This window comes from Nyctibius grandis, chromosome 4 (genome assembly GCF_013368605.1).
Source record: "Nyctibius grandis isolate bNycGra1 chromosome 4, bNycGra1.pri, whole genome shotgun sequence".
In the NCBI taxonomy this organism is placed as follows: domain Eukaryota; kingdom Metazoa; phylum Chordata; class Aves; order Nyctibiiformes; family Nyctibiidae; genus Nyctibius; species Nyctibius grandis.
The window spans coordinates 28266835-28289686 of record NC_090661.1 but is presented as its reverse complement, the minus strand read 5'-3'; the positions used below and the strand labels follow the sequence as shown (position 1 = coordinate 28289686).

The 22852-nt window shown below is 40.3% G+C and overlaps 1 protein-coding gene across 12 annotated transcripts in view; it reads right to left on the bottom strand.

Annotated features, from left to right (window-relative positions):
- The window catches only part of PHF21A (PHD finger protein 21A), a 142849-nt gene that overhangs the window by 74805 nt on the left and 45192 nt on the right, over window positions 1-22852 (bottom strand). The gene's annotated exons all lie outside the window — the stretch shown is intronic.

Genomic DNA, 22852 nt, shown 5'->3' with positions numbered 1-22852 from the left:
CTGCATCTGGGCAAGAACAACCCCATGTATGAGTACAAGTTGGGGACAGACCTGTTGGAGAGCAGCGGAGGGGAAAGGGACCTGAGGGTTCTAGTGGACAGCAGGATGACCATGAGCCAGCAGTGTGCCCTTGTGGCCAAGAAGGTCAATGGCATCCTGGGGTGCATTAGAAGGGGTGTGGTTAGTAGGTCAAGAGAGGTTCTCCTCCCCCTCTACTCTGCCCTGATGAGGCCGCATCTGGAATATTGTGTCCAGTTCTGGGCCCCTCAGTTCAAGAAGGACAGGGAACTGCTAGAGAGAGTCCAGTGCAGAGCCACAAAGATGATTAAGGGAGTGGAACATCTCCCTTATGAGGAGAGGCTGAGGGAGCTGGGTCTCTTTAGCTTGGAGAAGAGGAGATTGAGGGGTGACCTCGTTAATGTTTATAAATATGTAAAGGGCAAGTGTCATGAGGATGGAGCCAGGCTCTTCTCAGTGACATCCCTTGACAGGACAAGGGGCAATGGGTGCAAGCTGGAACACAGGAGGTTCCACTTAAATATGAGGAAAAACTTCTTTACGGTGAGGGTGACCGAACACTGGAACAGGCTGCCCAGAGAGGTTGTGGAGTCTCCTTCTCTGGAGACATTCAAAACCCGCCTGGACGCGTTCCTGTGTGATATGGTCTAGGTAATCCTGCTCCGGCAGGGGGATTGGACTAGATGATCTTTCGAGGTCCCTTCCAATCCCTAACATTCTGCGATTCTGTGATTCTGTAATATTTATACATAGCTATAGTCTATCTGGACAGAAAGGTGCTTCCGTGTCCATGTCCATGTGTATAGTACCAGATCACTTATATTTAATAGTAACGTAGCTCTTTGCAAAATCTAGGTAGTTTTTAAAAGGAAATTAATGTATCTTCACTTACTTAGTCACTTGATGAAATACTCTGAGCCATGTTTAATTGATCAGGGATCTGGCACAGAGAAACGAAAGGCTTTTGTAAGTACATCCAGTGAATGACAGGAAAGTAGGAATTAGAATTCAGAGCAGTTCCTAACTTACAGACTACGATTTTTTTTCCCTACTCACTGAACAGAACGTGCTTCAAGTGTTCTGTGAAGATAGAATATGGTGAAATAGTAACAGGAAAATACAGACAGTAATCATATTTTTTCCCCCTCTTTTGATAAACTTCACAATGAAGATGACCAAAACTGTAGTCTCCTCTTCCCCCCTTGCTTTCATGAGTACTTCCTCCTCCCAAGGAAGTGAAAATCATTCTGTGAGCAGCTGGGATGCTTTAGGGTGAACAACAGAGATCAGTGTATCTTAAGTGTAACTAAATTTTAAACCAGCTTTTTTGTGACTCTAGTTAAATAGAAAGTCCACTATTTCCCTTTGTATTTTTATCATTTCAACAGCACTAGAAATCAAACTTTCAAATGTGAGTATCCCTACTCTGAAGGTTGTCCATGTTACAGAGCACCCATGTGCCCTCTCTACACAGCCATAATGTGCTGGTAGGCCCTCTTTCACGGCATCTAGGGGAATACCTCCTGGCTCTTTTTACTGAAACTCATTTGACTCCTTCTCAAGCAACTGTGCAAAATCTGGAAGCATTTGCAGATGGGATAAAGCAGCATGTGAGTTACAGGAAAACACTAGAGATCTTACATTATTTAGTGTGTGTCCTTAACTACAGACTGGCATCTGCCAGCTCACAGTTAGGCAAAATTCACATTTGAATCCACATCTCCAGTGAGCAACCTAGTCAAGAATTAAATTATGTCACATACAATGTATATGCAAGCACTATAACAGGACTCCGAATAAACTTCTAAGTTCAAGGGCCAACCCACATCTAGGTCACGAGCCCTGTTACAGCAGGACAGTCCCTATAGTCAAAGGCACAGAAAGGAACTGCTACAATCAGCAGACAAGGCTGACTGATGAATGATCAGGTCGTCCCACTATCAACACAGCAGAGACCAAGGGGAAAGTTTTTCATTGGAATTTGAAGCAAGGCTAAAACTCACACCTCCAGCTAGACATAAGAAGGGCTTTAATCTCTGCACCACATCTCTGAAGGTGAGATAAGCACCTTGCATATTATCACTGCAGTTTGCTAGAATAACTGGCATCCAGATTCAACCTGATGTATGAGTAGGGACACTACTGCTATATCCCAGTTACTGTCTTCTCATAGGTAACTACCTACAGTTTCCTGGTAGGATTTCAGGCCCTAGCACAGATTGCTTCTGTGTTACGTGCATTGTGGTGTGGCTTTCCCAGTTTTAGAACTTGCCTACCCTTCCAGATACATGATGGAAAGAAAACTACAAAAAGCCATTAGAAAACAATGCAATGACTACAACGTTATTCAGAAGTGGCTGATTAAAAGGATAAGTGTAAAAAGATACTGTCCATGCTTAATACAGACTCCTGGCTGCAGCAGCAAAGGGCAGCTTCAAACCATGCCAAATTCAGTGAAAGTTTGGTGTGTGCGTTTGTATAGAAGTTTGTACAGGCAGCTTTTCTATTGTGAAGTTTTACTGATTTCCCAGAGTTTGCACCTTGTCTTGTTTTAGGATTGCATGTATCTGTGTTTAAGAGCACACGTCAGTCCTTTAACAGTTACTTGTATATTATGTAGTTACTCAAGAGTTTTCAATGCTTGAAATACTGAAGAACATTTCTAAGTTATTGATGTTATCATCTATTATTGTTTGTTCCTAAAGTAACACCTTAAAAACTGACTAGTTGTTACCATACAATGGTAAGCTGTGCCTTTCTTTAGTTACCTGTTGCAACTGAAATTCCCGATTTTTGCAAGCCTTAGCTAGCATTCAGCATGACAGATTATGAAGCTTCATGCCACCCCATCTCTGTGTTTCTTGGAGGCTTTCTCTCTCTCTGCATACACCTGCACAGGAGTGTATGTTCTTCATCCAATTCACACACATCATTGAACAGCAAGAGCACATATCTCGGCCCACAGCAGGAGGGTTAATTAACTGTCCAAGGGACAGAGCTAGCTCTAGAGCTATCTTTTACATGTATATAGAGAATAAACAGAGCTGACACCCAAGGGAAAATGCAGTAAGTTTTGTTGTACTCACTTCCTCATAAAAAGACACTCATTTAAAAAAAAAACCCAACAAGTTTAGCAGCAGCTCTAGACTAGACCTGACTAAGAAAGATCTCATCTCAAACACTGACACTGGAACACCCAGTTCAAGACTCTTTTTCAGACTGGAGTAAGACCTTGCAGATGGACAAGTGAAAAGATTTACCTCTGTGCCATAGTGCCTGCTCAAATCTACTGCAGTTAATAATGGTTGGATGCACAAGAGAAAAGCACTAGTTGCTTACTTTCACATTAAGAGTTAGCAGACAACACAGTAACAAAAACAGTTTGCATACAGCACCACTCCTCTTGGTGTTATTGCCAGCAGAGCTGCAGCAATGTTAATGCCCTGGAAGAGTTGGGGGGGGAAGACAACTGTGTTTTCAAAACATCTTCCTAAAATGCTGCAATGGAGGGAGCTTTCCAGCCCAGGAAAATAAATTACCAAACATATGAGTGAACATATTAAGACTGATGGCACATGCATTGAGTTCAGACAGGGATACTAAGTAATACAAATGGAAAAGCAACTGTTATACTTCTATTCAAATAACTCAAGTCCAGGCCATCAATCCCTTTTGGGAGACTGGTATCACTCTCTATTCAAGAAGTGCATAGGTGCTTTGAGCAGGAGGTTGGACCAGATGGCCTCTGGAGCTCCCTTTGTACCTACAGTTTTCCATTTACTGTACCCCATCAAAACACCAATTATGGTATAAGCCCTGAATGCACACTACAAAAATAAAACTTGCATTATATGCTTGAGTGTACCCCATGCCTGAACTTCATCTTTTTCACTTTCCTGTGTCATAACAATCTTATTTCTTATCATTGAGGCATAACTCACTTCCAAGAAGCATCCTGTAGGAGTTGACCTGTTGTTTGTGAACAGAGAAGGACTAGTGGGAGATGTGAGGGTCGGTGGCCGTCTTGGGAATAGCGACCATGAAATGTTAGAGTTTTTGTTAGTGGGGGAAGTAAGGAGGGGCAAGAGCAGAACTTCTGCCTTAGATTTCTGCCAGGCAGACTGTCCACCAACCTCTTAAACAGGCTAAAGAGTCCCTTGGGAGTCGGACCTGAAGGGCAAAGGAGTCCAGGAAGGCTGGACATGCTTCAAAAAGGAATTGTTAAATATTCAGGAACAAGCTGTCCCAGTGTGTAGGAAAACAAGCCGTTGGGGAAAAAGACCTGCCTGGTTAAACAGGGAACTTAGGCTAAAATTTAAGGGAAAAAAAGAGAGCCTATCTGCTCTGGAAGAAGGGTCAGGTAACTTGGGAGGTCTATAGGGATGTTGCCAGGTCATGTACGGAGAAGATCAGAAGGGCCAAAGCTCAATTAGAGCTTGATTTGGCTGCTACAGTCAAAGATAACAAAAAAAGTTCCTACAAATACATTAACAGCAAAAGGAGGGTCAAGGAGAGCCCCCACCACTTGCTGAATGAGGACGGTAGTGTAGTGTCAGGGGATAAGGAAAAGGCAGAGGTGCTCAATGCCTTCTTTGCCTCGGTCTTTAACGTCAAGACCAGTTGTCCTCAGGAGACTCGGCCCCCAGAGCCTGAAGTTAGGGACGGGGGGCTGTGTAAACCCCCTGTAATCCAGGAGGAGATGGTTAGTGACCTGCTATGCCAATTGGACGCCCACAAGGATATGGGTCCGGGTGGGATTCACCCCAGAATAATGAAGGAACTGGCAAATGAACTTGCCAAACCACTCTCTATTATCTACTGGCAGTCCTGGTTAACTGGAGAAGTTCCAGCTGACTGGAAATTAGCAAATGTAACACCCATCTACAAGAAGGGTTGGAAGGATGATCCAGGGAACTACAGGCCTGTCAGCCTGACCTCAGTGCTAGGCAAGGTGATGGAACAGATCATCCTGAGTGCCATTACACAGCACATGCAGGACAATCGGGGCATTGGGGCCAACCAACATGGATTCATGAAAGGCAGGTCCTGCTTGACCAGCCTGGTCTCCTTCTATGACAAAGTGACCCGCTTAGAGATGAGGGCAGGGCTGTGGATGTGGTCTATCTAGACTTCAGTAAGGCATTCGACACTGTCTCCCACAGCATCCTCCCAGACAAAATGGCTGCCTGGGGCTTGGATGGGTGGACTCTTCGATGGGTTAAAAACTGGCTGGATGGCCGAGCCCAGAGAGTGGTGGTGAATGGGGCAAAGTCCAACTGGTAGCCGGTCACTAGCGGTGTTCCCCAGGGCTCAGTTCTGGGGCCAGTGCTGTTCAATATCTTTACAGATGATCTAGACATAGGGATTGAGTGCACCCTCAGCAAATTTGCAGATGACACCAAGCTGGGTCAGAGTGTCGATCTGCTGGAGAGTAGGAAGGCCCTACAGAGGGATCTGGACAGGTTAGATAGACGGGCCGAGACCAAGGGCATGAGGTTCAACAAGAACAAGTGCCGGGTCTTACACTTCGGCCACAACAACCCCATGCAGCTCTACAGGCTGGGGGAAGAGTGGTTAGAAAGCGGCCCGGCGGAAAGAGACCTGGGGGTGCTGATCGACAGCCGGCTAAACATGAGCCAGCAGTGTGCCCAGGTGGCCAAGAAGGCCAATGGCATCCTGGCCTCTATTAGGAATAGTGTAGCCAGCCGGTCTAGGGAAGTGATTGTCCCTCTGTACTCGGCACTGGTGAGGCCGCACCTTGAATACTGTGTCCAGTTCTGGGCCCCGCACTTCAAGATGTTGAGGTGTTGGAGAGAGTCCAAAGGAGGGCGACCAAGCTCGTGAAGGGTCTGGAGGGTCTGACCTATGAGGAACGGCTGAGGGAGCTGGGGTTGTTTAGCCTGGAGAAGAGGAGGCTCAGAGGTGACCTTATTGCAGTCTACAACTACCTGAAGGGAGGTTGTAGTGGAGTGGGAGCGGGCCTCTTCTCCCAGGCAGCTAGCGATAGGACAAGAGGACACAGCCTCAAGCTTCGCCAGGGGAGGTTCAGGTTGGACGTTAGGAAGAATTTCTTCTCAGAAACGGTCATTAGACATTGGAACAGACTACCCAGGGAGGTGGTGGAGTCACCATCTCTGGATGTGTTTAAGAAAAGACTGGACATGGCACTTAGTGCCATGGTCTAGTTGACATGGTGGTGCCAGGGCAATGGTTGGACTCGATGATCCCAGAGGTCTCTTCCAACCTGATTGGTTCTGTGAGTTTGTGTCTCTAGAGTTGAACTATGGGCTCTATTAACAGCGCACTTTGAGGAGGGCAGAACATAACAAATGTAGGCTAGGGTCAAAGGATGTTTTCTACATCCTCCACATAAAGAAGCCTACCTCTGCCTGCTGTCAGTGTCTCTGAGAGTTTCTCACTCCTTAGACTGTAAGTATCTAGGCTGATGATAGGAGGAGAAAATTTTCTTGGAGTTTCTTTTTTCATTGTAGTGGTTGTGGTAGCTCACTGGGGGAGGAGGGAGTTTTTTGTTTTTAAGCTCCATTATGTTAATCTTTGTCATTTATAATTCCTTTCTGGCTGACCTGGCTGCTGGTTTGTCCAGAAACAAACTGGCTACGTCAGCACACCAGTGAAAAATTATTGAACAGCTTGTTAAAGTTTCACAGATGTCTTTCCTATGATGTCGCACTATGGTGGGGAATTTGTAGGGGGCAGAGGAGCAGAAAAACCAGAGGCTGCCCTGCTTGGAAGCAGAAAACCTCTCACAAGTGCCTGCCCGAAATGGTTTAAATCGACCCGTGACCAACTAAATCAGAATGTCTGTATTCTTACGCTTTAGCATTCTTTGAGTTTCTGTAGCATTTTTTAATGATCAAGTGACAAATGTCTGAATCAAGAGTAACTGCTATGTATTGATCCAAAATATAAAAATGTCCTACAGCATTAGACTGAAGTTACCCTCTAGAATTCTTGATTCTGAAAGTGATTTTGTGTAAGTCATACTTCTAGCTTTCTGTTACAGACTCATCTACACTTTGAAACATGAGAGCAGAAAAGTGGTCTTCCTTAGTAGCTCGATCCCTACATACATTTAAAGTCTAAAAAAAAAAAAAAAACCCCAAACCCCAAAACACCCAAACAAATACTTTTGCTATTTTTTATTTATGTTGAATCAACCCTGCAGAACTTAGAAGGAAAAAAAACTTGTTTCTACTCCAAATCATGCATAAAAAACAACCCAACGCTTTTTAACCAAGCTCCAAGTACAGAACAAATTCTACTGTAGCTATACCTGTGTAAGACCACTGAAAACAAAAGCAGCAGTGGAAAATTCATATCCTTTTCAGTAGAATTTAGGGGTTTCCTCCTTTTTCATAATTGGGCAGCAGGAGTGAGGATACCCCCAGTGGACTATCATTTGGGTCTGATTTTCTGTTGTCCATAAATAGTTTTATTCAAAGCCAGAGATCAACACATAAACAAAGGCTTTGACTGTACGACATTTCAAAGACACCTCGCTGCTTTCTGCTTGGCCCCACTGCACACGATCTGTATTGAAACACTTAAGACTTGCAGCGCAAGTTCTCAGGCAGAATTTAAAAATTCTGTCACTAATTCAGTTTGAAATTCATTAAACAAAAATCATAATGCCTTAGAATTCAGGTTGCTCTCTGCTGTCAAACAGCTTCCAAAAAAACCTTCTCAGCTGTTCTTCCTATGTACAACTCAAATTGTATGAATTCAGTTCTTCAAAGAACACTCAAGAACCATTTTAGATTTCTTTTTGTGCTTCATCTCCATGCTTCTTGTGTTAGGTTATACTGAAAGTAATATCAATGGTGACAAAAAGCAAAGCTCTAACAGAAATCTTCCATGCGCAACTGTAACGATCTCCAACCTCTATCCTTAAATCCAAATCATTCGGGGGTACCATCACATGTGTTGTGCCTGCTTCATGCATAAGGCTACTGCGTGGATTAGCTATTCCAGTGAGAGAAGCAAGATAGACACAGCCTGCCTTCCTCTTTGCCATTCAGCAGCTGCAGGTACATTCACCATTAACTGCATCCCTGAAAAAGATGACTCCCAAGCCACAGACTGAGTTCAAAGATGTGGTTACACAGCTGTTTAGTCCAGGATAAATTCAGGCAGCTGTCAAATGAAAGCTGTTTCACCCTTCCTTTGTTTCAGCCCTGCCTTTCTGCTACTTCCCTTATGCCAAAAGCAGTGTTCATTCAACTGCGCACAAGCCAAGCGAGCAAACTGGATCATGCTCAAAAACTAGCACATCTCAAGAGTTAGTCTTCAGCCAGACAACTTTTTGACTCCAGTTACTGCACAGCAACATGAGCACTAATTCTGGCACAAGAGGGGCAGAAGTAAGCAGTTAGACCAGGCAGGAAGGCAGGTCACTACTTTCACAGCAGCAGTCTAATTTGAAGCTTAATCAAAGCAGCCATAGAATCACAACCTACAAAACCACAAGGTATGGGATCCCAATTCAGTTTTGCCTCTGAAACCCAGTGAATTTGGTGCCTTGGAAGCACAGTGCTGGAACCACTGGTTCCAGAGGAAGACAAAGTAAAGAAGTGCAACCTGATTTTCCTCACTCCTGCGTAGTGCTTCAGTAACTCCAGACACTACAAAGTCTTAGCATCAGCCCAACCACAGGATGTTCTTAAATAGACGTTTCTTCAGCAACCTGCTTATGATCTTTCAAGGACCACTAGGAAAAGACAAAGAAAATAGCAGTTTTTAAAAAGCAGGTTTGGAGACTATTTCTAGTACAAGATGAACGTTTATTAAAAAAGCAGGTACTTCTCTGGTCTGAGTTACCAAAGGCCTGTAGCAAAAATGAAAGTACAAAAGCTTCTTAAAGAAATGTTTATCTTTTATAATGGGCAACATAGAGAGTGATTAACTTTTTCTATAAATTATAGGCCACATATCAATTGATTAAATGATTTATTGAAATGCGCTCAGCCCTACAAAATAAAAGATTTCAAAACAACCTGTATTTTTAAACAGGCAAGGTAACAGAATGCACTGTGGAAAAAAAAAAAGATTACTTTTAAAGATACTTTCTTATTACCTTGTTTCCTATAGCACTTAATTTGACTCCTTACTAAAGCAGTTTAAATACAAACATTAAATTATCTAAAGCCTTATAATAGGCAATTTTTATTTCTTATGACACTACATTTGATGCTTACTGTCTTTGCAGCTTTCCCAGCACATTGGAAGCACAGGTTTGCTTTGGGGACATTACACAGTTGCAAACCACTGCAGCATAAGTCAGCGCAAACAGGATATGCACAAGCTGCACCATCCTTTCAGGTAACGCATCCCACTCCTCTCTCTGCAGTTTTTCCTCCTTGCTGACCTCCAGAAACAAGTGGGCTGCACAAGGCACTTCATCTCCAGGGCTGCAAAAAGGGCTTCATCTCCAGGGAACAGGAATAGTCCAAGTAGGGATGAGGTAAACACATGGCACAGTTCGAGAGCTTCCCTTAAAAGCAGGTATGAAAGCAGTAATGGACACTGGGAAACACTGAGCAAATCAAAATTAGATGAACAAACAGGACTGCAACTGTTCTGAAGAGTTTAAAGTGCTTTTGGGTGCAACTGCTCTTACAATCCAAATCCATGCACCAGAGGCAAACTTCTCTTGGTATCAATAAACATCTTACATCATGACTTCTTCAATATGGGAGAGTAAGCTACAGTCAGAGAACAAATGCTGTGTCCTCCCCCTCAGCCCCAGCGAGGCAGACAAAGACCATCTGAGAATGGGCCAAGCTCCTACCAAATCTTCAAACAAAAGTACACATACCCCATACCCAAACCTGCTGATAAGAAAAAATACCTCAAGTAACACAACATCAACCTTAGTGCAAGCTTCCTCCTCAGAACTGGCTCCTACAAGGGCTTCCCCCAAGGCCTCTGCAGTTCTCCCTTCCTCTTACCTTTGGTTCAGACACACTCCTGTCCCCATTCTGGTCCAAGTTAATTGCATTCGTCTTTCAGTCTGACATGGCAGTAGGGATACCAAGTTTTAGTGTAGAGTTTTACCAAGTGAACCCAAGATTATTACAGTGCCCAGCATTTCCGCATGGCATTAGAATTTGATGCTATTAGACACTGTTAGAAGGAAATTTAACTTTATAGAAATTTATACAACTAATTTTCAAAATATTAGGATGTGAGGGAGGGGGCAAGGGTTCAGTTTTCACAGATTTACTGGCTATCCCAGCCAGTCCAAGAAAGCACAGACACTGTATCCTGTGGGTTGTAGGTACAATTGTGATAAAAAAAAAAAAAGAAGAAAATACCACCCACCCACCCCTGCCGCATGCCTCAGACTGGTGTCAAATTTAAGTCCACAATCCATTTCTCCTCTCATACAGAAGTTTATGAGAGATTATGTGACCAATTAGACAAACCTTGTCTTTTCAAGGAACAGACTTCAATTCAGGAGGTCTTAGAATATTTAACATGGTTTGAGACATGTAACTAAACACAGAGATACGCTGAGTACCATAAGTGGTAAAATGAACTTTTTGTCTCAGCATTTTCTAGTCTTAATCAGCATATTGCATGAGTAGATCATTAATATTTAAAGACAAATAAAGGATGTAATGAAGTTTTGGAGACATCTGACCCACTAAAATATTTTTTGAAAGCTAAGGCTCAAAATGACTGTATGTGTGTCAGTTAAGTGGGTTTCCTGCTAACTCCGGAGTGGTCAGAAGGGAAGTTAACTATCCGCTAAATGCCGTAATACACATACTGTTCAAAAAACACATTCCTGAATAGAGAAATTTATATATACTTTGAAAGCTAGCAAAACAGCCACCATTCAGAGATATAAATAAGAGGACTATGAAGGTGAAGGAGAAGAAGACTGTATCACCTGCAAGGCTTCAAATGATCAGCAATTTTCATTCAAGCAACTTTTGAATAATTTGGAACCCAAAGATTTTTCTGAGAAGTACATAGAGTTTAATTCCACACAGCTAAGTCCAAATTATGTAAAAGCCATTATGAAATGATGGAATAAAAAGCGTTTACATCACTTAGTACAATGGAAAGAGATAAGCAGGATAAAGAAAGAAGAAAGGGCAAAACATGTTTATTTACCCTTTACCTTCTAAAAGTGCTACATAGATTACTTAATATGCACTGTACTCTAGCATCAGAGCTTTGAGAGCATACCCGATTATTGTAGAGGATGTACAAGCCTAATAAATACTAACTCTTGCTCTGAAGGAATTTAGTTTAAAAGTAGCATTTATAATCAAAACTAAAAAACAGAATAAAAGCAATGCCATATTTCAAGTTCTAAACTTTCTTCTTGAACATGAGGACAATAACTGCCCCTTACTATTCAAATATAAAATCTAGCATATTATACACAGAGTTAAACCTAGCACTGCCATATTGCAGTCCAAGGTGATGCTACCACATAAAAATAAGCAGGTACACTGCATTGGTGTCCCACATAGTGCCACACCCCTGCTGCTGCAGGGCCATCCGACTTAACACTTTGATTATTGCCTGTGTTCCTGTCAGAAAAATTAAGGTTTAGGGATACAGAACCTGACACATTTTTATATTACCATAATGCACCTTCCTAATGCAAAGGATAAAGGCAACGCATTTGGCATTTACTACAAAAACAAACAAGCACACAACAAAACCATCAGCTGTGTTTTTACCAGGTTTATCCAGGAAAAATGCATTGCAGAGCACCAGTAAGGTAAACTTAGCTAGCACCACTGTTTCTAAAAATGTCTGGCTATTTATTCCCTCTAAGTGCTTTAGTTTTATGACTGACATTATATCTAGGAATTTTTGGTGACCTCAGAAAAAATATTCTGCTTGTGGATCCACCCAGCTCGCAGGCTAGCTTGCCCAACAGACCATTTTACTTGCTGCAGTTGGTGTGTCTGCTGGACCTCTTGCACTACCCAGAGACATTTGCATTCTAAGTGCCAATTTCTATGGGTTCTTGAAGAGTCTTCTCTTTATGGTTCTCCATGTAAGTGGGATTTAAAGGCCTTCAGATTACTAAACTAAGAAGAATAATAGAGACAAGGTTAAAAATTCAAATGGCTTAATTTTTAAGTTAACTGGACTGTAGCTATAGGGTTCCTTAGATTTTAAAATCTGAATTGACACTTGCTGAGGGCCTAACCCAACTCTCCTGTTAACAGGAGATGCACATAGCTCTACACTCCAGGGTGTAGAGAATATGCAAGTGTTCAAAGTGATCTACAAATTTGTAATAGCTCCTAAAGACACAACTTCATATCATAACTAAAAATCCTCTCAAAAAGATATTTCCATTAACAGATCAAAATTTAATTTGTAGTATCAGCATTTCTCATTTAGCTGTATTGTATTTTGCTCAAAAATTAAGACTTTTGCAGAAATTTCATTCTTGACTGTTGAAACTCCGTCAGACAAAAGCTACACAACTACTTGAATGCATTTAAAAGTAATTTGGGAGAAATTCTCAAGTTTCTTGCCAGTTCTCCATAAAGAAAACTGTTATAACCTCCAAATCTATTTCCTGATAGTCATGTCTAAGTGAGTATTTAAACAAAATTAACATACACTAAGTTACCTTTATAGACAAAATCTTTCAAATAATTTCTGTCTGTATCTATAAATATAAATTATAGCCTCATTTGCTTTTGAATAAGTATCTCATTAAAGTGAATCTTCTCCACTATATTGTGCACCAGAATCCTTTACACAGTAACTTCTGAAGTTCCTAAACCTATCTTAAAAGCAGACCTACAATGAATTTTTGTCCCAAATGACAGTACCTTGATAGGTAACCGAATGGTAGGGTAGAAGTTCAAAAGAAGAGAATAATATTCAGTTCTCTAAACAACAGTAGAATTATTGACACTTACATGATACCCAGTTCCTCTACAGAGGGCCATTTTCTCCATAAGATATTGAAGCACCAGTCCTGGTCTAGTAGCAGAAGAAATTCTAACATTGAGACAGAGCAAGATTTTGCTGCTTTTCATCCATTTGAAGTGGACAATTTCAATGCACTAAAGCACCCCAATAGCTCAGTTCTGAGGAGTCTCACTGTAGAGAAACACCTATCAAACCAGCCTTCAAGTGCAGGATTCCTGCGTATTACAGAAGACAAGACATTGAGAAAGTAGTTCTTATATGGCAGGTAGAACTGAATCTTGGACAGCCAGTAAGTCGTTCTCATTTGAAAAAACTGTTTCCAAGTTTCAAAGAGAGAACATAGTACCTTTAGGCCACATAATTTTAATTGCCCAGTGGACAAATGGTAGGAGCTTAGTGTTCCGGACTGCTGTAAAACAGCTTCCCTCAAATGATTTACTTGGAGAATTTCTGTTTCTTGAGATACATGACAAAATTTAGAAGCCAGAGAATTCAAGTATGTAGTTTTCTCCAAGCTGACTGCTGAAGCGTTTGTTACCAGCTCAAAGGTATATGTGTAGCTTTTGATGCTAGAAAGCTGCTGACAATCAGGCACTTCCACACTGCTCTGGGCTGGCCGCAACTCTAAAGGACAAAGTGCTGCTCTGAAAAGCTGCCATACTAGAACGAAAATGAAGCAATTTCTAAAGAGAGTGCATGGATATAGAGCAACACTCCATAGGCTTAAATACTGCCAAGCATTCAAATTTTCAAAAGTCTAAAATAAAAGGATAGCCACTCACTGTTCTGTAGGACATTAAGCAGCCCTAAAGCATATGTCTCAAAAATTCACATTACATATTAGAGTTCCTATGTAATTTTTCTCTGTTTATTTTTAAAGGCAAAATAAGGTAAACAAGTTCTGCCTTCTATCAACAGTACAAACACAGAATCACAGAATGTTAGGGATTGGAAGGGACCTCGAAAGATCATCTAGTCCAATCCCCCTGCCGGAGCAGGATTACCTAGACCATATCACACAGGAACGCGTCCACGTGGGTTTTGAATGTCTCCAGAGAAGGAGACTCCACAGTCCTTACCCAGTCTTTACCCTCACTGTAAAGAAGTTTTTCCTCATATTTATGTGGAACCTCCTGTGTTCCAGCTTGCACCCATTGCCCCTTGTCCTGTCAATGGATATCACTGAGAAGAGCCTGGCTCCATCCTCATGACACTTGCCCTTCACATATTTATAAACATTAATGAGGTCACCCCCCAATCTCCTCTTCTCTAAGCTAAAGAGACCCAGCTCCCTCAGCCTCTCCTCATAAGGGAGATGTTCCACTCCCTTAATCATCTTCGTGGCTCTGCACTGGACTCTCTCTAGCAGTTCCCTGTCCTTCTTGAACTGAGGGGCCCAGAACTGGACACAATATTCCAGATGCGGCCTCACCAGGGCAGAGTAGAGGGGGAGGAGAACCTCTCTTGACCTACTAACCACACCCCTTCTAATACACCCCAGGATGCCATTGGCCTTCTTGGCCACGAGGGCACATTGCTGGCTCATGGTCATCCTGCTGTCCACTAGGACCCCCAGGTCCCTTTCCCCTACACTGCTCTCCAACAGGTCTGTCCCCAAACACCATCACTGAGGCTTTACTTATTGGGTAAGGAAAAAGCTGGCTCATTTCTCCTTGCTACATAGGGTAGCCTGTGTCCAACTCTTTTATACACTAGTGTCCATTTACTATGACACACTGCCAGCATTTTACTGAGAAAATCTTGAGAAAGAAGAGGAAAAAAAATTAATCACAGCTACTTAACTGTTCCTAACTTACCCCACCTAACCTTGAAGGGAGTTTACAGGACAAAGAAGAAGTGCTTATTACAACTCAAGGTCTTTCTTCCTGCTAGTTTTCAAAAGTCTACTGTAAGAGGACATGTAGCATTTCTCGCTATTAAAAAAAGAATAGAACAAGAATTCTTTTCCATAGAATACATCAGATAAACGTTGTAGGGAAAACGGGTAATGAACTCACAGGAGTTAACTGAAGCCTTATCTTCCTACAAGTTTTCTATACTCAGTGGAGCAAGGGGTGGGCCCTCACAAAGGCAACACTGAACAGTAAGAATTAGGTTCCCTTGTCTGAATTGCCTCCTGGAAAGTACTCTCTCTCTGTCTCTCTATTGATCCCCATAGTAATTCAAACTTCATTCCAGCAAAATTTCCGTCAGAATTCTGCACTCACCACTGCCTAAATCTACCTGTTATGTTACAATAAGGGGGGGAATTCGAGAAAGACACCTTGCACATCAATACCAGTTTTCACAGACTTAGAATGAAGGAGGAAATAAGAAAAGCTCAAAGAATAACGGATCTAATTAAAACAAAAAAACACCAAGAAAACCTACATGCTATCTGGCCTCCACCACCGCCACCTATCTTCCCTGACAACCCGTCAGGTGTCTCTGTTAAATAGTTATTGCAATGCAACAGCAGGGAAAAAGTTGCTCTAAAGAGATTATATACTTTTTGGAGTTTCTGAAAGTCAGAACAAATACATTAAAAGTTAATCCAGAAATAAGTACAATACTGAAAGAAACTGACTATATATAATGCCCACAAATAGTAGAATTCACATTGACTTGACCCACATTTGAAGAAAATAAACCAGTCTAAATTATTTCTATGGACAGAACATGTATACCAGGTTAATTTCAGTGAACACCAATATTTCCTAAGGATGAACACTGCATTCTCTCCCTACAACAGTGTCAATATAGAAAAGAAAGCACAGAGATTTAGTGAAATCCCATCAAGGGAATTCTTACCCTTTAATCCTTAAGGTTTGTTCTCTCTATAAGCCCTTTGAGGCCCAAGTCTCTCAGTCTCCACAACAAAATAAGAAAAAACCTCATAGTGACTACAGCAATAAGGGCACATAACATTTATTTCAAATAGAAAAGTCAAACCCTAAAATAAACTTTTGTAAAAATTGTACATGCATTTGGCCCTCTCATGCTTCCTTAGTATGCCATCTTCTCTGTAAATCACTTCCAAAAAGGCGTATTTCCTCTTTATTTGTCCAGTGTCCACCACAAAGGACTCCCAGTCCACCTGTAAAGCAGTACAAGTAACAGAAACCACTTCCAAACTGGCACAATGGAAGCAATGTAATATATCACATTCACTTCGGTCCTTTTCAAAAATAAGCATGAGGAGTTGAACCAAGTGGTTCCGCAATGCACTATGAGGGTGTAACACGTAACCCATATGTTGGAAAATACCACCTAATGCTGACTACCCTCAGCAGTCTTGTTCTTGGCATAGTACCATTAAATAAGACAATGTTTACTAATAAAAATATTTTAGCCCATAGCTATATTACATTTGGTAACTCATAGTGCAATAAAGCACAATCTCAGGAAATGGCTTATTTTCAAATTAAGTACCAGGCAGCAGAGAACAAATGGCAAAGACAAATGTTTGCCTGTATTCTAAGCATTAGACACACTGTCCTCCTCTCTTCTCCCTTCCAAAACTCAACAGTTTTCAGCAGAGCTGGGGACGAGACAACTTCAATAGGAACTAAAGATCCATAAGGCTCTGAAAAGAAGATCCCTGGATTTGATTCCCCTTCTAACACTGATACACTTGGAATAAATCAAAATACTGTTTCTGTGGCTGTGAGGTTGTTCCACTGAGGCATGAAGAACAGAGCAGAATGGGTTATTTTAATTTGTTTTCACTTACAAAAATTCATTAGTAGATTTAATCCCTTTTCCCAGCCTCCAGCTAAGACGCCTTTAAGGGTGCTATACAAAACATCCTAAATCCCAGTCATCACAATCTGATGTTTCGCCTGTCTTTCGTCCAAGTATAAAAGGGAAAAGTAAAATAGCAGGCCTTGAAATAACTACTGATGTGTGAGGTTATCCAGCAAGTCAGAACATGCAGGAACACCTAATAACCAACTCTCGCCATCAACAGGGGATTTTCAAGGAAATATTGTAGTTTAACTGCCCATTTTCTATCTACAGTGTTGATTTTCAAGCAGCATAGGCTATTTTGGAGTTATGCCCTGTCTTATATGAAGATGAAAGATGTATCCAACTAGTCTCAATTAAAAAAGTTCTCCAGCTGCATCCAAATCTGGCTTAAATATAGCATGAACTCAAAAATTAAAAGTTGAGCCAGAAAATCAGTGCTAAATGAAGAGTAGCAGGGGGAAGGCGTGGAGGGTTTTTCTTCTTTTAATGATATCATGAAGTGGATCACTTGCATTTCCTAAACTAAGTTACTCCAGTGCTAACGTATAATAGATATGCAAAAATCAAGTTTGCAAACCAACAGTGAGAGGTGTAGGTGGAGTTAGATTAAGAGAAGAATAGGAAATCCAAGTTTAGATACGAGCATGGGTTTAATCATGATTTAAGCATTACAAAAGGTCTGAGAAAGCTTAGCAATATTTCAGTCATATGCAAATAATTATAACGTCAGTTTTGCAAAAGAGTTCAGGGCAAAAGAGGCAGCAGGGAGAGATGCATGCACTCTGTCTATCTACAGTCATCCGTACAACATTCAAAATTTGCTTCAGCCAGTATATCTTGAGAATATGGAAGATGATAACTTAATGAGAAGTCAGTATATTCACATTTTCACACAATATTTGGATGCAAATTAAATAAATACCAAAGATTAAAATAGTAAGCTCATGCAGATTTCTCAAACAAACATTCACCTTCTAAACAGGTGTTGTTCACACTGATCAGAGGGTTCGAGAGGGTCTGACAATTCACAGAGGCACTTTACTTTCTCCTCCTTATGTCCAGATAGACCGCTATCTTTTTGACAGGAAAAATGAATGACTACTTCAAACCGTTTAAGAAAGGAATCTACAAATAGTCAATTATGGGAGGAGGCAGAGCTAAGTGTATCACTACAGGATTTCATTATAAAACCAAACTCTGAGAAGGTGCAAAATTGTTTTTCATATATTTTAAGACTGCTTTATAACAGTTGGCATAAATGGATGCTTGCAGTTACATGGAAATTAGCATATCTTTATCATTCATGCCATTTACTTAAAAAAGATAGGTGTTTAGTAATCCATACAGTTCTGGATAAACAACTGGAACTGAAATTAAGCACGACCTGTCTCAAGTTATTAGTTACTATACATTCATATGGCATATATGCACACTTCTTCCATTACTGACAGAGTAACTGGCATTTTAATACGCCCTTGACGGATCTTGAAGAAAGGAGGGATTCGAAACTCCAGACAAAACTGGCAGGAGTGAGAAGTGAGTGACTTCATTATTTACTTCCAGATTTTGAGCCCTAAAGTTCTCATGGTATTCATGAGGTGTATCTACAACATGCAAGAATATCTTGCCTACCTTCTTATGCAAAAGCATGTCAAAGCGCTCTTTCCTACCTGTTAACTATTCCTAGTTTCCCTCCTGCTCTCTAGCTTTCTTGCGCTTACTTTCCTCTCACCAAAACACTGCCTTTCATCTTTACAGTATATGATGGAACATGTTTCAGGTACAATTTTCTGATAATGTGTTCAAAAAGTCTCCACAAAAATTCACCTTTACTACAGATGACAAGCGTTCAAGAACAGTCTCACAGGATGAATTTATGCATATTACCAATCTCTTCATTACTCTGTTATGGTACGTGTAATAAATATAGCAACATTAATGCTTAAACCTATTCCTGACAGTTTTTGAAGTCTTACATAACAAGTTTCCTTTGTCAGTCTAAACCACGTGTTTACATTTATTCAACTATAAAAAAAATCATGATTAAATTACACTACCATTCTTAAAATCCCCTCCAGATCCCCTTTCCCATCACTTGCTATCTAGTGGCAAGGTTAAAAGGAGTCTCACCCTGAACATACAGGACTTTGAATAACCTCAACTACCTCAATTTACTGTAAATTTTAAATACAAGCAAATCACTAGATTTGCCTATCCTTAATAACAGAGAGAAGCTTGCTTTTATAGTGTGCATTTTTTTCTGATGACATTCTACAGTTTCAACTATTCTTCACAGTAAAGTATGTTAAACTTTTTCCCCCATGAAAAACACAAGTATCCCTATGCTAACAACTATTTGAGTACTTTTTCCTACAAGCGTATACAGCTCTTCAGAAATCAAAGTAACAAAGGGATCCACTTTATTCGTTCCATGTCAAGAGCAAATGCATTAGAATACAAGTCTAGTTTCCACAAGACCGTTTTCTTGAAGATTCAATGAATTTCACTGCAACTACAATAAGAGACATTTTCATTTCATTTTCAAATATAGGGGAAAGAGCCACGCGATTTCTTTAGTATATGCTTATCACCATCATGTTTTTACCATAAGGTCAAAAAACTATTCCTGTCAGCTTTCTTCCACGTTTAAGACAGAATGTTGCTCCAATTTTTCCAAGAAATTGTGATAAGGACAGATGTAGAAATTCCTCTGTATTTGACATGAGATTGCTAAAAAGCATTTGTTTGCTGCCCACTTCTTTCTTTACATTTCTTTATTCAAATAAACATGATCTCTTCCTTGTCACTGGAAAAAAGTAGTTATGACACATATTCAATGATTATATATCTGCAAGATCATATTATAATTTTTTAATTAACTATGGTGGGAAAGAAGCAGAAAAAAGGTGTTACTTCAAGATTACATCCCTCCTGCTCCACATTAGTCTTTCACTAGCGTCGCTGCTAACAATCGCCACACCACCTCCCCAAAGTAAAAAAAGTACACACTGGTAAACTTCCTCATGGAAGAATTCAAGAATACATTCTTTATGTTTTTTATTGTAAGGAGTATATTTAACCCAGACAAAAGCTGAGTACTGATAGGTAATTGTGGGTAAAAGTCTACAAAACAGAATGCCAAAGGACAACTCTATTGTAGAATAAAAATTGAAGGAAAGAGTGCTAAGACTATGACTTTCTTACAAAGATAGGAAAACATAATAAAAAACAGTGCTACACAGCAACAGAATTAATTCACATTTACAACCCAAGCTTAGATTTGGCAATTAAAACTGTTTGCAAAAAGTTACTCAACTTCTCTTTATTGAAGAGACCGGTGCGGGAAGAAAGAGGAAAGCAAGTTTAAAACCAATGCATTCAGGGTTTCCAAACTGCAGCACTCATGTTTACAGCTGAGGAACAAGACTGTTAAACTGAATTCACCTTATTGCTCCCAGATCAGAAAAATAAGGTAAGCACAGTTTACAACTCTGTGGTAATAACAAAGAGACCAGCAGAGGAAAATAATTGTCTGAAGGATTCATGTTTACTGCCCTTTAAATGCAAATTATCTGCAAACAAGTTTTTTCTCTTTTTGAAGTTTTTCTTCCATATGCTAACACAATCACCATACATCGCTCCATCATCTCTCAGGTGAAACAAATCAGAGCATTTATTTTCACCTCTTTCACATTTTCAAAAACCATATAAATATATGACATACCTTATGCTACAACAGTTTAACCCTGCATCAGCTAACAAATTTCTTTAGGTTTAAGCCTACACGCTGCACAGCCTACTTGCTTTCTTTTTGTACTTTGCCAGATCTCTTCAGTTTCACGAACTTCTAAACAGAGCTGTCATTATTAATTCTCAGCAAGAAACCTAAGCCACTATGAATCACTGCAGTGACTGGCAGCAAGTGTCAGCACTACTCTCACAACGCTTCAGAAACAGAAAGAAGTCCTAAAGCAACTAAAAGCTTTTAGCTAACCTACTACTGACTTGGTTCTTGCACAAGTCTTCATGCAACTTCATTAAATAAGAGAGCAAAGAAGAACAGTACATTAGGCTGACATAATAAGCCAGAAATATTTCAGTATTCTGCCTCCCTAACACCAGGGTCTCAGCTCCACGCCACTCTCCAAGTAGGGACACCACACAGGCTGGAACTTTAGTTTTTCACACTTCATTAAAAGCTTATCGAACAGTGACAATTATGCCTCCTGTAACTGTCCACAGTGGAGTTAGGCCCTCAAGAATTTATTCATCTAACAACAGACATCATGAATACTTACTTGGCTCTAAACAAGAGTACAGATAACACGTGTCGCACTGCTCCTTAAGAAATGCCCTGCATCATTTAAAGCATTTATTTACTATGCAAAACTGCATGTTTCTCCATGCAGTGTGAAAATTAAATTGTTGGATAATATTCTCCCCATAAAACAATTGATAATAATTATTTTTCCTGAAGAGAAATGAAAGCGAGAGCAGAAGAAACGGCTTTGCTGTAGTCTCTAAAATGCTGCTCAACTCTGCATTGCTAAGCCACAGATGTCTATACAACAGATTCCTACAAATAAGAGGGAGTGAGCATTTCTCTGCATTGCTAAGTTGTGGGTTTTTTTCTGGAACTCACACTTGCCGTGACCATTGCATTTTAGCAGCCATACGTCTTTAACAACACTATCATCTGGGACACTGGCAGCTCTGTGGTCCAGTGGTAGATATAACAAAATATTTAAGCTTCAACAATCAGAGAAGTTCTACTGATAATAAAAACCATAAAAATACAAAGAAGGAAATTGGACTGTGTCTTCATATTGATTGCATTCGCTGTGTGGTGTAAGTGAAGTCAGAAACATTTTTCAGTGTCTTTTGGAAACTTAGCCCACGTTCATCCCATGAACAAGTGCGCTCTATTACTTTAGCTGTAATTCACAGCAGAAAAGATACAGCTGCATTTCTGGTGATGGGTAATTGAAAATACATGTTAGTATAGACCACTCTGTAACATAACTTTAAAGAGTTATGAATCCAAGTTTAAAAGTTACAGTAAGATATACTTACTTCTTTCTTACCTTCCACTCACTATCTCACTGCCTGTCCCTGCTGCCCATGTGACTTGCTCTGTGGCATCAAGGCAAGCTAATTTTGAAATTACCATGGGCCTCCAGAGCTTACCAGAGAATTCTGAAGCTGCTTGCTGTGAGACATAGCCACATGCAGAGGCTCATGCTGGTTTTAGAGAATAAATCATCTTCAAGAGAGGCATGCCATTGCATCAGCAAAACCTCAGTTTTTGTTGAATTAGTATTCTCATTAAAAAATAATTTTCTTTATTATCCCTACATGTTTCTTCCTAGATTCACTGTTCCACTACTAAAACATACTATAATTTTTGAGTAAACAAAATTTCTAGATAAGTATTAATCACTGTCTGCCCATTTCCTTAGGAAAGGTAACTCTCAGAACACATGCAGATAACAACAGACGAATGCAGGTATCTAGATGTGACACTGATGCATAACTGTATTCTTACCCATGCACATGTTCTAAAATGTTTCCCCTCTTCAAAGGTGTTATCCAATGACCTAATTTGGTTCCGTTATTGACACAATAGCAATACAATTGAGGGACTGCTTAAGTCAGTTTAGTTTTTTGGGGAGGGTTGTGTATAAGGTTTTTTGTGTGTGTTGCTGTTTTGGTTTTTTAAAAACAATAAGTGAGAACAAGTTTTGTAGATCTCTCAATGTTACTTATTTTTCTCCTAGTTACCCTCAAGATGCATCTTCAAGTCCCACAATCCTTCTGTTAAGCATTCAGTTGTAATTATTACTCATACTTTAAACCTGTCAAAGAGAATTCCTACCAAATGGCAAACGTAAGACAATGGTGGTATCATTTATCATGGTAAAAAAACACAACTAATTTCCAAACTGTCTATTAGGTACCCATAACTGACATGAATTTAGTTGGTCCAGACACAAAGAAAAATTCCAGCATACTCATCCAGATGCACAGTGTGGATCAGCTAAGACAAAACTTAAAGATTTGCCCAAACCAGAATGGTCTGGCTTAGGATAAGTTTCACGATAATAAAGTAAGTGACAAAATTCATTCCGTTTCCCAGCTCCCTTAA